This window comes from Chrysochloris asiatica, unplaced genomic scaffold (genome assembly GCF_000296735.1).
Source record: "Chrysochloris asiatica unplaced genomic scaffold, ChrAsi1.0 scaffold00157, whole genome shotgun sequence".
In the NCBI taxonomy this organism is placed as follows: Eukaryota; Metazoa; Chordata; class Mammalia; order Afrosoricida; family Chrysochloridae; genus Chrysochloris; species Chrysochloris asiatica.
Genome location: NW_006408675.1, coordinates 4,565,542 through 4,577,788, shown reverse-complemented (window position 1 = coordinate 4,577,788; position 12,247 = coordinate 4,565,542). Strand labels below are relative to the sequence as shown.

The following is a 12,247-nucleotide window of genomic DNA, read 5'->3' as shown; positions in this document are numbered from 1 at the left end:
CTTATGGATGTAGTAGCTGAAAAAAGAGAACAAATCTTTACAGCAAGGATCACTCCCATCCCCTCTGTACACAGGGTTGACAGGGATGGGCAACTTAGACATTGGCTACCCAAAATGGGGATAGGGGCTATAAATGCAAGAAGTGACTGGCTTATAATCTTTCAAGAGGGAGCCAAGTTTCAGACAGGGCAGGGGTAGGTAGAATCTCCACTGAATGATTTCCAAATGTTGGGACTGGGCTGGTGAAAGGAAATGGGGATAAGACTCTTGTAGTACAATAATGAATAATTGCCATCAGGACTGACTGTTAGGGTCAGAAATGTAGAGGTAGATGTTTTTTGACAAAAGGAGGGGAGTGATTGATTTTGTAACCCAGGAGCGGAGGTCCCTGGGACCATCAAGTGAGAAGAGTGGACAGTGGGACCTGACCAGAAAGGCAGTGATGCCAGGGATGGAGACAGAGATGGTGATGTGTACAGTTGGAGCGGCTGGGGACACTGGACTCAGGGAGGAAGAGGGGCTGTGTGCTGATGGTCGGGGAGTGGGCCTATGGGGTGTTCCCTTTGGTTATGTGATGATGCATGGAGGGGATTGTAATAATTGCAATGAAATAAAATACCATAGGATGAATGTAAAACTGATGTTCTCTCATGTAAACTTACTTAATTCACAATAAAAACGTAAACAAAAATAAAATAAATTAAATGATGAAAAGCCAATATAATGAAGGAAGAAGTCAGTTACCTGGCCAAATGACTGTAACAGATTCCAAAAAGAGGTGTTCCAGTGATTTGCAGAAAACATCAAACAGTATCACACGCAAGTAAAAATTTTGCTAAAGATGATTAAACAATGGCTGCAACAGTATATTGACATGTAATTTATAGAGGTTCAAGCCAGATTCAAATGAAAAAGTGGAATAAGGGACTTCATTGATGACATCAGATGGATCTTGGATGAAAGCAAAGAATGCCAGAAAGATACTTACCTGTGCTTTATTAACCATGCAAAGGCTTTTTATTTTGTGGATCATGACAAGTTATGGATAATATTATTAAGAATGGATATTCCCTAACACTTAATTGTATTCATGTGGAACCTATACCTAGACCAAGAGGGATTCATTTGAACAGAATAAGGGGATACTGAATGGTTTAAAATCAGGAAAGGTTTATGCAAGGGTTGTATCCAATCACCATATTTATTCAATCTATATGATGAGCAGATAATCTGAGAAGCTGCATTATATGAAGAAAAACGGGGTATCTGAATTGGAGGAAGACTCATTTTTAGCTTGTGATATGCAGATGATACAATCTTGTTTGCTGAAAGCCAAGAAGCCTTGAAATACTTGCTGATTAAGATTAAGGACTACAGCCTTCAACATGGGTTGTACCTCAATGTAAAGGGGTAAAGAAGCCCTCTCCACATGACCCTAAATAACATCATGATAAATGGAGAATATATTGAAGTTATCAAAAAATTCATTTTGCTTGGATCCTCTATGAACATTCATGGAAGCAGCAGTCAAGAAATCAAATGCCGTATTGCAGTAGGCAAATCTGCTGTAAAAGACTTCTTTAAAGTGTTTAAGAGCAAAGTTTGCAGTTTGAGGAATAAGGTTCACATGACCTAAGTAAGCCATGGTAATTCCTGTAGCCTTATATGCATATGAAAGTTGGACAATGAATATGGAAGACTGTAGAAGAATTGATGCATTTGAGTTATGGTGCTGGAGAGGAATATTAAAGGTATCATAAAGTGCCAGAAGAACAAACAAATCTTTGTTGGATGAAGTACAGCAGACTGTTCCTTTGAAGCCAGTGTGGCAATACTTCATCTCTCATACTTCAGACATATAATCATGAGGGACCAGTCTCTGAAGTAGGACAGCATGCTTCATAAACAGTCAACAACAACAAAAAAGGGAGACCCCTCAGCAAGATGGATTGGCACAGTGGCAACAGCAATGAACTCAAGTGTAACACAATTGTTAGGATGGTGCCTGACAGGGCAGTGTTTTGTTCCGTGGTGCATAGAGTCGCCATGAGTCCAAACTGACTCTGTGACAGCTAACAACAACAAACTTTGAAATGTGATTATATAAAGCACTGATGTGATCACAGTAGTCTAAAATACTTATTTTTAACTTCTACTTGGAATCTGTATCCTTACCTTTATTAGATGTATTCTGCCTGCTTTGCCCTACTTACTTCATTGTTTACACTCCCTTCCCACTGATATCTCTTTAACGTTTTGAGCTTGTCATTCTTTCTTTTGAAGTCAGACGTTTCGCACTTTTTTCTCTCACTTTGATTATACAAACTCTGGTCATCTTTCAAGTATCGGTTTAGAGGTTTCTTCCTCAAGGAAGTATTAGCTGACACACTTGTCACCATGTTGTTGAGCCCATTCCAACTCATAGTGACCCTGCATTGAGTTTCCAAGGAATGGCCAGTGGGTTTGTACTTGCAGACCTTTCAGTTAACAGTCCAGTGCTTATCCTACAATGGCACACCTTAACAGTAGATTAGGTTAAATGAAAATCCTGGAAATGCCTATGGCAAATATACATCTTTATTTAATGTTGTTAGGTGCCATTGAGTGGGTTCCTACTCATAGTGGCTCTATGCATAACACAGTGAAACACTTCCCAGTCCTGTGCCAAACACAATTCTTGCTACACTTGAGCCCATCGCTTCTGCCAGTGTGCCAATCCATCTGGTTGGGGGGGTCTTCCTCTTTTTCTCCAACCCTTCACTTTACTAAACATGACATTCTTCTCCAGTGACTGGTCCCTCCTTACAATATGTCCAAAGTATAAGAGACAAAGTCTGGCCATCCTGGCTTCCAAGGAGCATTCTGACTGTACTTCTTCCAAGACAGATCTCTTTGTTCATTTCTGGAGTCCATGGTACTTTTAGTATTCTCCTCCAACACCATAACTCAAATGCATCAATTCTTCTACAGGCTTCCTATTCACTGTCCAACTTTCCCATGCATATGAGGTTATTGAAAATACCATTGCTTGGGGACAGGTACACATTAGTCCTCAAACTAACATCTTTGCTTTTCAACTCTTTAAAGAGGTCTTGGGCAGATTTGTCTAATGCAATACATCTTTATTTTATTGTTGTTGTTGCTGTTGTTATGTGCCTTCGAGTCAGTGCCGACTCTTAGTGACCCTGTATAGGATTTCTGAAGCTATAAATCTTTACAGAGCAGAAAGCCTCATCTTTCTTTACAGAAACTCAAGTGGAAAGTGGGGGAAGACCCAAAGCTGCCGATAGCAGGGAACCACAGAGTAAGAGAACTCCAGAATTGTGTGAAGAAGAACCTCAAGAGTAAAAGCTCAAGGAGAATGAAGAATCAGTCAAAACGATGCTTATAGAAGCCACCTGGGAATTTGAGGAGGTTGTGGAGTAGGGTGAGAGTCCTGGCTTGGAAATACAATGTGTGATGACTATCCACCTATGCCGGAGGAGGATTCAGAAACTCAGCCTGATGAGGAAGAAGGAAAAGTTTCTCAACTAGAGGTGGGAGTTGCCATTAAGATTATCCGGCAGCTAATGGAAAAATTTAGCTTGGATCTATCAACAGTTATTCAGGCCCTCCTTAAAAATAGTGATGAGCTGGAGGCTACTTCCTCCTTTTAAGAGTGTGGTCAGAAGGCTGATGGATATCCCCTTTTGGTCCTGCCAAGATGACATAGATTTGCAGAAAGATGATGAGAAAACCCGAGATGCATTGGTTAAAAAGTTTGGTGTTCAGAATGTAGCTAGGAGGATTGAATTCTGAAAGAAATAATTAGCAAGGTGATGAGAAAAGAAAACAGGTGTGGCAGCTAAGAAGTCTTAAAAAACAACAACAATTGTGATCATTGAACTTCGGAGAGTTTGTACATTGGAACTAACACTGCCTTTTGACCAGTACTGCTACTGTTCTCTGAGTCCTTGATTTTGTAGCCAAGCAGAGTTTGTAGGAGGATAAAAATAAAAGAAACTGGATGTATTTAGAACTATACCAGGCATGTGGGATAGTTATATTGCTGAAAAGGAAATCTAAACGAGAGAGAGGTTGGTCTGCTTGGGAGTAGTAATCCTTTGCTGGGACAGAACCCCTGCTTACTAGAACCGGTGACACAATCAACGGAGGGAACCTTAGAATTGCAGATGTTTTCAGGTAATATGAGTAAGAAAGTTGGTATTCCCTGGCACAAGCTCCTCTAGATTGTGACAGATTCCAAATGAAGAATCTATAACTATAGAAAGATATAATTACAAGGTCTAGAATATGGGCTGTCCCAATTCTTTGCATCTCCGGTGCATGTCCCAGTGAGTTCTGATTTCTAGGTTACTTTTGAAATCCCACATTGTCTTTACTAACTTAATATTTGTGGACCGTATTCCTTTGCTGTTTTTTGAGCCCTAGTTACTCAAGTCTCTTGCATGTATTTCTTTACTACCACTCAGTTTTGTTTAAAACACACACAGAAAAAAACTTAGATTCTCCAAAACAATGTACTCTGCTAATAGTATGTGTTCTTTCTTAAGGGTAGTTTTGTGCTAGATGGTGTTAGATTTAAAAATTAACAAATTCATTTTAAAAAAAAGTAGAAGACAGCTTCTAAGGAGCCCTCTGGCTGCAATTCTTTGAAGACAGACTTTTTAATTCTTCTGGCAGTCCCTGGTACTTTCAATACTCTTCACTAATTCATAATTCAAATTCATTAATTCTTGTATAATCTTTCTTATTCATTGTCTATTTTTCACATGCACATGAAGCAATTGAAAATACAATACTTGAGTCAGGCTCATTTTTTCCTCAAAGTGACATCTTTACCCATTAACCTTTAAAAAAGGTATTTTGCTGCAGCTTTTCCTAATGCAATATGTTCTTTGTTTTCGTAACTATTACTTCCATGGGTGTTAATTGTGCATCCAAGCAAAATGAAGTCTTTGACAGCTTCAATCTTTTCTTCATTTATCATGATGTTATTTATTGGTCCAGTTATGAGGGTTTCCATTTTATCATATTTAGGTGTAACCCATGCTGAAGGCTGTGATCTTTGATCTTCTTCAATAAGTATTTTAAGTAATCCTCACTTCGAGCAAGTAAAGTTGAATCATCCACATGCCACAGGTAGTCAATGAATCTTCTTCCAATCTTGATGCTCCATTCCAATCATATAATCTAATTTCTCAGATTATTTGCTCAGCCTAAAGATTGAATAAGTATGATGAAAGGATACAACCCAGGCACACACCGTTCCTAATTTTCATCCTTTAGTACCCCCTTATTCTGTTACAACGACTGCCTCTTGGTCTATGTGCATATTCCTTATGAGCACAATAAATTGTTCTGGTATTCCCATTCATTGCAATGTTACCTATAGTTTGTTATAATCCACATATGTTATGTCAGATGTTTTAGCATAATCAATAAAGCATATGTAAACATCTTTCTGGTATTTTCTGCTTTCAGTCAAGATCTATTTGAAATTAGCAATGCTATCCTTTGTTCCTTGTCCTTTTCTGAATCCAACTTGAATTTCTGGCAGTTCCTTGTCAATGTACTGCTACAACCATTATTGAATTATCTTCATTAAAATTTACTCACATGTGATATTAATGCTATAGTTCAATGATTTGTGCATTTGGTTGTATCACCTTTCTTTAGAATGGCATAAATGTGAGTCACCTCAATTCAGTTGGCCAGGTAACTGTCTTCCAATATTTTTGACATAGATGAGTTAGGACCTCCAGTACTACATCAGTTTGTTGAAATATTTCAATTTGTGTTTTGTCAATTCCCAAAGCCTTCTTATCTCTAATGCTCTCAGTGTAATGTGGACATCTTCCTTCAACACCGTTGGTTCTTGATCATATGGTGTCTCTTGAAATAATGGAACATCTACAAATTATTTTTGGTACAGTGACTCTATATATTACTTCAACTTTCTTTTGGTATTTCTGCATTATTCAGTTTTTTGCCCATAGATTCCTTCAATATTGCAACCTTAAGCTTCATTTTGTCTTTTGGTCTTCAGCTTGAGATATACTGAGTATGTTCTTCCTTTTGAGTTCTATAACTCTAGATATTTGCATATGTCAATATAACACTTCACTTTGTCTTGTGTTGCCCTTTGAAATGTTCATTTTAGCTCTTTTACTTCATAATTTCTTCCAGTCACTTTAGGTTCTATAAGCTCAAGAGCAAGTTTAAGTCATTTCTGACCTCCATTTTAATCTTTTCTTTCTTTCCTGCCTTTTTAATGACCTTTGTTTTCTTCATGTATGATGTTCTTGATGTCATCACACAACTCCTTTGATCATAAATGTGCATGCTCAAATGTTCTTGAAATGGTCTCTAAATTCAGGTGGGATATACTCATGGTTGCATGTAAGCTTTCATACATATATTTTAATTTTCTTCATATTAACCTTAAGTTGCAATTGATTTGTTCCACAGTCTGCCCCTGGCCTTACTTTGGCTGATGATATGGAGCTTTTCCATTGTGTCTTCCCAAAGATGTAGTCAGTTTGATTATTGTATATTCCATCTGGTGAAATCCATGTGCATAATATAATTGATGGTCTTGCAAAATCTATGACCTGATTTTAAACATTTTTATCACCAAAACCTTATGGTCCAACTACAGATCCCTTTTCTTCTTAGCCAACTTTAATATTACAATCCCCAATGATTATCAATACATCTTAATTGCATTTTTGATCAATTTCAGACTGAAGAAGTTGGTAGGATTCTTCAGTTTTTTTATCTTTCGATTCAGTGGTTGATGCATAAATTTCAATAACAGAGGCATTAACTGGTCATCCTCATAGATATATGGATATTGTCCTATCACAGACATCATTGTACTTCAAGATAGATCTGGTGATGCTCTTTTTTAATGTAATGCCATTCCTTTTCAATTTGTCATTCCTGGCATAGCCAACACTATAATTCTGTGTTTCATAAAAGCCAATATCAGTCCATTTCAGCTCACTAATCCTTAGGATATCAATATTTATGCATACTGTTTCAGTTTTGACGATTTCTAATTTTCCTAGATTCATACTTCATGCATTCCACGTTCTAATTAGTAATGAATGATTTTCTTATTTTGTGTTTTACTCCTTTTCCACATGAAGGTCTTGAAAGCTTTGCTCTGTTCACATCATTAGATAAACTCTACTTTGAAAAGGCAGCTCTTCCCCAGTCATATATTGAGTGCCTTCCAACCTAAAGGATTCATCTTCTAGCACTTTTATCTGACAATGTTTCACTGATATTCATAAGATTCTCAGTGGATAAATATTGAGAAATTGTTTGTCTCTCCATTTTTTTGCCATTTCTTTTGGTTTGAGAAATGTGGAGCAAATTATTCCCTTTTGGTTTTCTAATTCCAGGTCTTTGCACATTTTTATTATGATAATTGACTTTGTCTTCTGGAGCTGCCCTTTGAAATTTTCTGTTCAGCTATTTTGCCCCATAATTTTTTCCATTCACTTTAGTATCTCTAGGCAGGAAAGCAAGTTTCAGATTCTTTTCTGACATGCATTTTGAACTTTTCTTTCTTTCCTGTCTTCTTGTCTTTTGCTTTCTTCCTGTATGAGGTTCTTGATGTTATCAAACAAGTCTTCTTGTCTTTTGTCATTAGTGTTGAATGCATCAAAATTTTTCTTGAGATGATCTCTGAATTCATGTGTGATATGTTCAGGGTCATATTTTTGCTCTCCTGGAATTGTTTTAATTTTCCTCAGCTTTAGTTTGAACTTGCATATGAGCAATAGATGGCCTATTCCACAGTTAGTCTCTGGCCTTGTTTTGACTGATGATATGGAACTTTTTCACCATCTCTTCCCACAGATACAATTTGATTTCTGTGTATTCCATCTGGTGAGATATATGTGTATGGTCATCTTTTATGTTGTTTAGAAAAGCTATTTGTGTCAAATAAGTTATTGGACTTACATAATTTTATAATGAGATCTCCAGCATAATTTCTATCACCAAAGCCATATTTTCAAACTACTGATATTTTTCTTTGCTTCCAATCTTGGCATTCCAATCTTTGAAGATCCTCTCTGTACTATTTGTTGTTGTTGTGGTTGTTAGTTGCCATTGAGTTGGTACCGACCCATAGCAACCCTAAGCACAACAGAACCAAACACTGGGCCAGCCTCACAATTGTTGCCACACTTCAGCCCATTAATGCTGTCATATTGGCAATTCATCTTGCTGGGAGTCTTTCTCTTTTTCTCTGACCCTCTGTTGTATAGGTTGTCTATTAGTATGGACTAGATGGCAATGAATTTGGTTTGGGAATGGTGCTTACAACTGCTTTTTTAACATCAAAACAAATACAGTTAACCATTTGGATAAAGATAAAATTGTCACACTTTCAGTTAGTTTACCCCTAACCCTTTCCAGTGGCTTAATACTCCTCACACTGTGTCTGATCTTCCAGATACCACAAAGTGTATTTTCCCTACTTTCTCTTAACTCTACACAGCCCACCCTCCTTGTTTCATTCCCTCTGGGCTCTACCGAACAAAGATGAGAGTAGGTAAAGCAATGATAAAGCCAATTAGTTCAATTGCATGGAAGTCTAAGCTGACACAGTATAACTCCACTAGAAAAACCACACACGTGTCAAGAAGATCATTAAAATGTGATTATACCAGTGGGATTTTCTGACAAAAGTACACTGAAACAATTGAGGGGGAGACAAAGTATAGAGGAATTGAGGGAAGTTTCAGGGACACCCACAGAGCCCCTGCCTAAAGCTTTCATGCTTTCTCAGTAATTTGCCAGGTTGATGATGAGGGTGCTTAATTTGCATGCAAAAGGAAGTAGACCCTGCTAGAGCTTGCACTGCCTTTAGGCTGTATCTCCGTATTAAGCAATACTTCGTAGTTAGGCAGTTTGTGATTTCATGGGGAGCCTTAACAAGGATTTAATAATTAAATTTCAAAATACCCCTTGGAAGTGAAGAAGTGTATTAGTTTTCAGTATAGTTCAAAAAGTAACTGTCTTATGTTGGGTTTTCTAGAGGAGCAAAACCAGTGAAACATATGTTAAGTATATATTGTTTTTGTTTTTAAGTACTGTGGAGTTGGTTCCAACTCATAGCGACCCTACACAGTGTTTCTGAGGCTGCAAATTCTTTATGGGAGCAGAAAGCCTCATCTTTCTCCTGTGGAATAGCTGGTAGTTTCGAACTGCCGACCTTGAGGTTAGCAATCCGATCTGTAACCACTATGCTACAAATTTATTATCAAGGAAATGGCTTACAATTGTAGAGTATCTGGTCCCCAGTGGAAAACTCTTTCTCATGTATCTATTATATTGGGAGCAGACCACGCTTCCATGAAAGAGTCCCTCCAATTGATCGGCAGCTCATAGCCACTCATCATGGCTAATTATGCCTGTATTAGGTTTCATCACCATGGGAGTAAACACAATCCACCTGCTAAAACACAGGAAATCCTGGCCTAATCAAGTTGACACAGAACCCTAGATATATGGTCCACACTTATCAACTTGAAACCTATAAATTATATATGCATAATCTCTGGTGGTGGTGGTGGTTATGTGCTATGGAGTAGGTTCTGATTCATAGTGACCCTGAATAGGGTTTCCAAGGCTATAAGTCATTACGGGAGCAGAAAGCCTCTTCTTCCTCCTTAGGAAACCCCTGGTAGTTTCGAACTGATAACTGTGAGATGAATAGCCTGAATAATAACCTTATGCTACCAGAACTCCTTATTTATAATCTCTAGATAAAGAAAACTGTAAAGTCATAATTGCAACATGTACAACTGAAAATATACTGGCCACATTGACAACTTGTATATCATGATGAACAAAGCAAAAATGTTTGATGCACACATCTAAAACAAAACAAAAATTAATGTCTGAAGGGCACATTCTATAAACCAGCCTCCTAAGTCCATAGGTACTCAGCCTTACTCAGTCCATGGGCCTAGAGTCTGATGCTGCTCTGTCTTTCCATGCAACCGCCTCTGTTGCCGTCTCTGCTGTTGCCACTTTTCCAGGCAGTGATTCCACTTATGTTCTTCCTTAGTGAATGTTCCTGAAATGAAAGATAACTTCTACCTGTTTTTGGTTACACATCTTCTACAATTATGGTTTTGGCAATAATAATTAGCCTTGTTAATAATTACTCACAATTAAATCATAAAATCCTATCAGGATCTTCTCTCACCCCCTTCCACTAGATCCAATTGGCAAAGAGGAATATTAGTCAGTGTGGAATCTCCTTCGTTCCCTCATACTAAAATTAAGCACAGCCATAAATTTGTGTAAGTTAGCCACTTCATGACTTTATGTTGTTGTTGTTAAGTGCCATTGAGCATGTTCTGACCAATAGTGACCCTGTATAGGGTTTCCAAGGAGTGACTGGTAAGTTTGCACTGCTGACCTTGTGGTTCATACCAACTTTGCAATCCAGTGCAACAACCCACAGCTCCTCTACCCCACCATTTTGATAGTAAATATCTAAACTGCCCATCTCTATTGTTATGGTTATGAATTGGGCTGAGAACCACAAGTCAGCAGTTTGAAACTACCAGCTGTTCTGTGGGACAAAGATGAGGCTTTCTGTTCCCATAAAGATTTACCGCCTCGGAAATCCTGTACAGGGTCACTATGAGTCAGCACCAACTCCACAGCACATAACCAGCAGACCAGCAGCATCAACCCAGTATACTGAGGAGACAAGCATATTGCTTAATCTGAATAATCTTCAATTGTAGTTGTAATTTTGAGCAACTGCATCCATGAGCAAAAGTCTAGTTCATCAAATTGTATCACTTGACACTTGCTCACAATAACAAACATTTTTACCTTTGTCTGGTCAGGTTCTGATCAGCTAAGCCTTAGCCATACAAGCTAGGTCAAAGAGGTACCAGATGCAAGTTTTAGAGTTCATGCACACCTCCCTGCACTTCATACCAGTTGGTCCCTTCATTCTAGTCCTAGCCCCTATAGGCTAAGTCAGTGTCCATAGGTTCAGAAGTTTACACAACTCTTAAAGTTTAGACCAGCCAGCCTCCCCTCTTATCTCAAGGTCAACAGGTGCCAATAGAACATGTCCAAACTTAGTCTGTGTCTTCATTGCTGCATTTCCTCTAATTCCACTCACACATAGACTCTGGTGGTCACCAGTAAGCATTCTAGATGGCTTGAAGGTTCCCTTTAGCATTCAGTCCTAGAAGGGGTGTTCTCTGATGGGATGACTTGATACCTCTGAAACTCAAAACACCAAATTGTCTACTTTTTTTCTCTGTTTTGTTTCAACCATGAAACTTGTGTTTTCTGAACAGTTCTAGGTTGGTTTGCAAGTCTTTTCGAATGCAAATGTACCAATGATAATGATTCTGGGTGGTAGTGCTGTATTATGGAATGGTTTCCAACTAATAAGGACTCTGCATAGGGTTTCTGAGGTTGTAAATCTTTATGGGAGGAAAAAGTCTCATCTTTCTCCCTTGGAATGGCTGGTAGTTTCAAACTGCTGAGCTTGAGGTTAGCAGCCTAATTTGTAAAGTTACCAGAGCTCTGGGTGGGGCTCAAGAGTCCACCTAAGGTCCCCATAATCTACAAAGTCTAAAACCAGGAAGCCTATATTTCCCAGGCAAATTCTAACTCCCCTTTTAGCAAATCCAGTCACATATAGTCTGAAGACAGGTATACAAACTGTCTGCAGCCATCACCCTCAATATTCTTTTCTATCACATATGTATGTCTATTTTATAATAATAGCCAGAAGCAACCAATATTCATAAGGCAGTCAAACACATAAACATTTTAAAACACTCCAGTTCAATCTTTCTTTTTTTTTTTTTCCCCCTTGGACTAACCCCATTCATATGCATATGACTTTGGGCCTTGGGCGGGGTGGATTCCAGTAGGCCCTGTCCCCTGACCAGCTGTATTTTTAATCCAGCATGACATTGGCTAAAGGCAATTCCAGAAGCTTAGGTTTTTCCTGCCACTTAAGTTTTTTAATCCTATGTTACTTTGTTGTTTTTTTATTATAAAATTTTATGCTTCCATGGGTCTGGAGCCATTGTAATAAATTATATTTATAAAATAAAATTTTGGTGCCAACTGCTTAAACCAAATTGTTTAATGTCTGATTTCCTCTGACTCCACAAGGGGAAAAGAGGATCAAACTCAAAATCATCCCAAGGCCAATTCCTGTATAGTGGAGGTCAGA

The 12,247-nt window shown here is 38.2% G+C and overlaps 1 pseudogene; it reads left to right on the top strand.

Annotated features, from left to right (window-relative positions):
* The window catches only part of LOC102830132, a 128,436-nt pseudogene extending 124,629 nt beyond the window's left edge, over positions 1-3,807 (top strand).
* Positions 3,808-12,247: the final 8,440 nt, after the last annotated feature.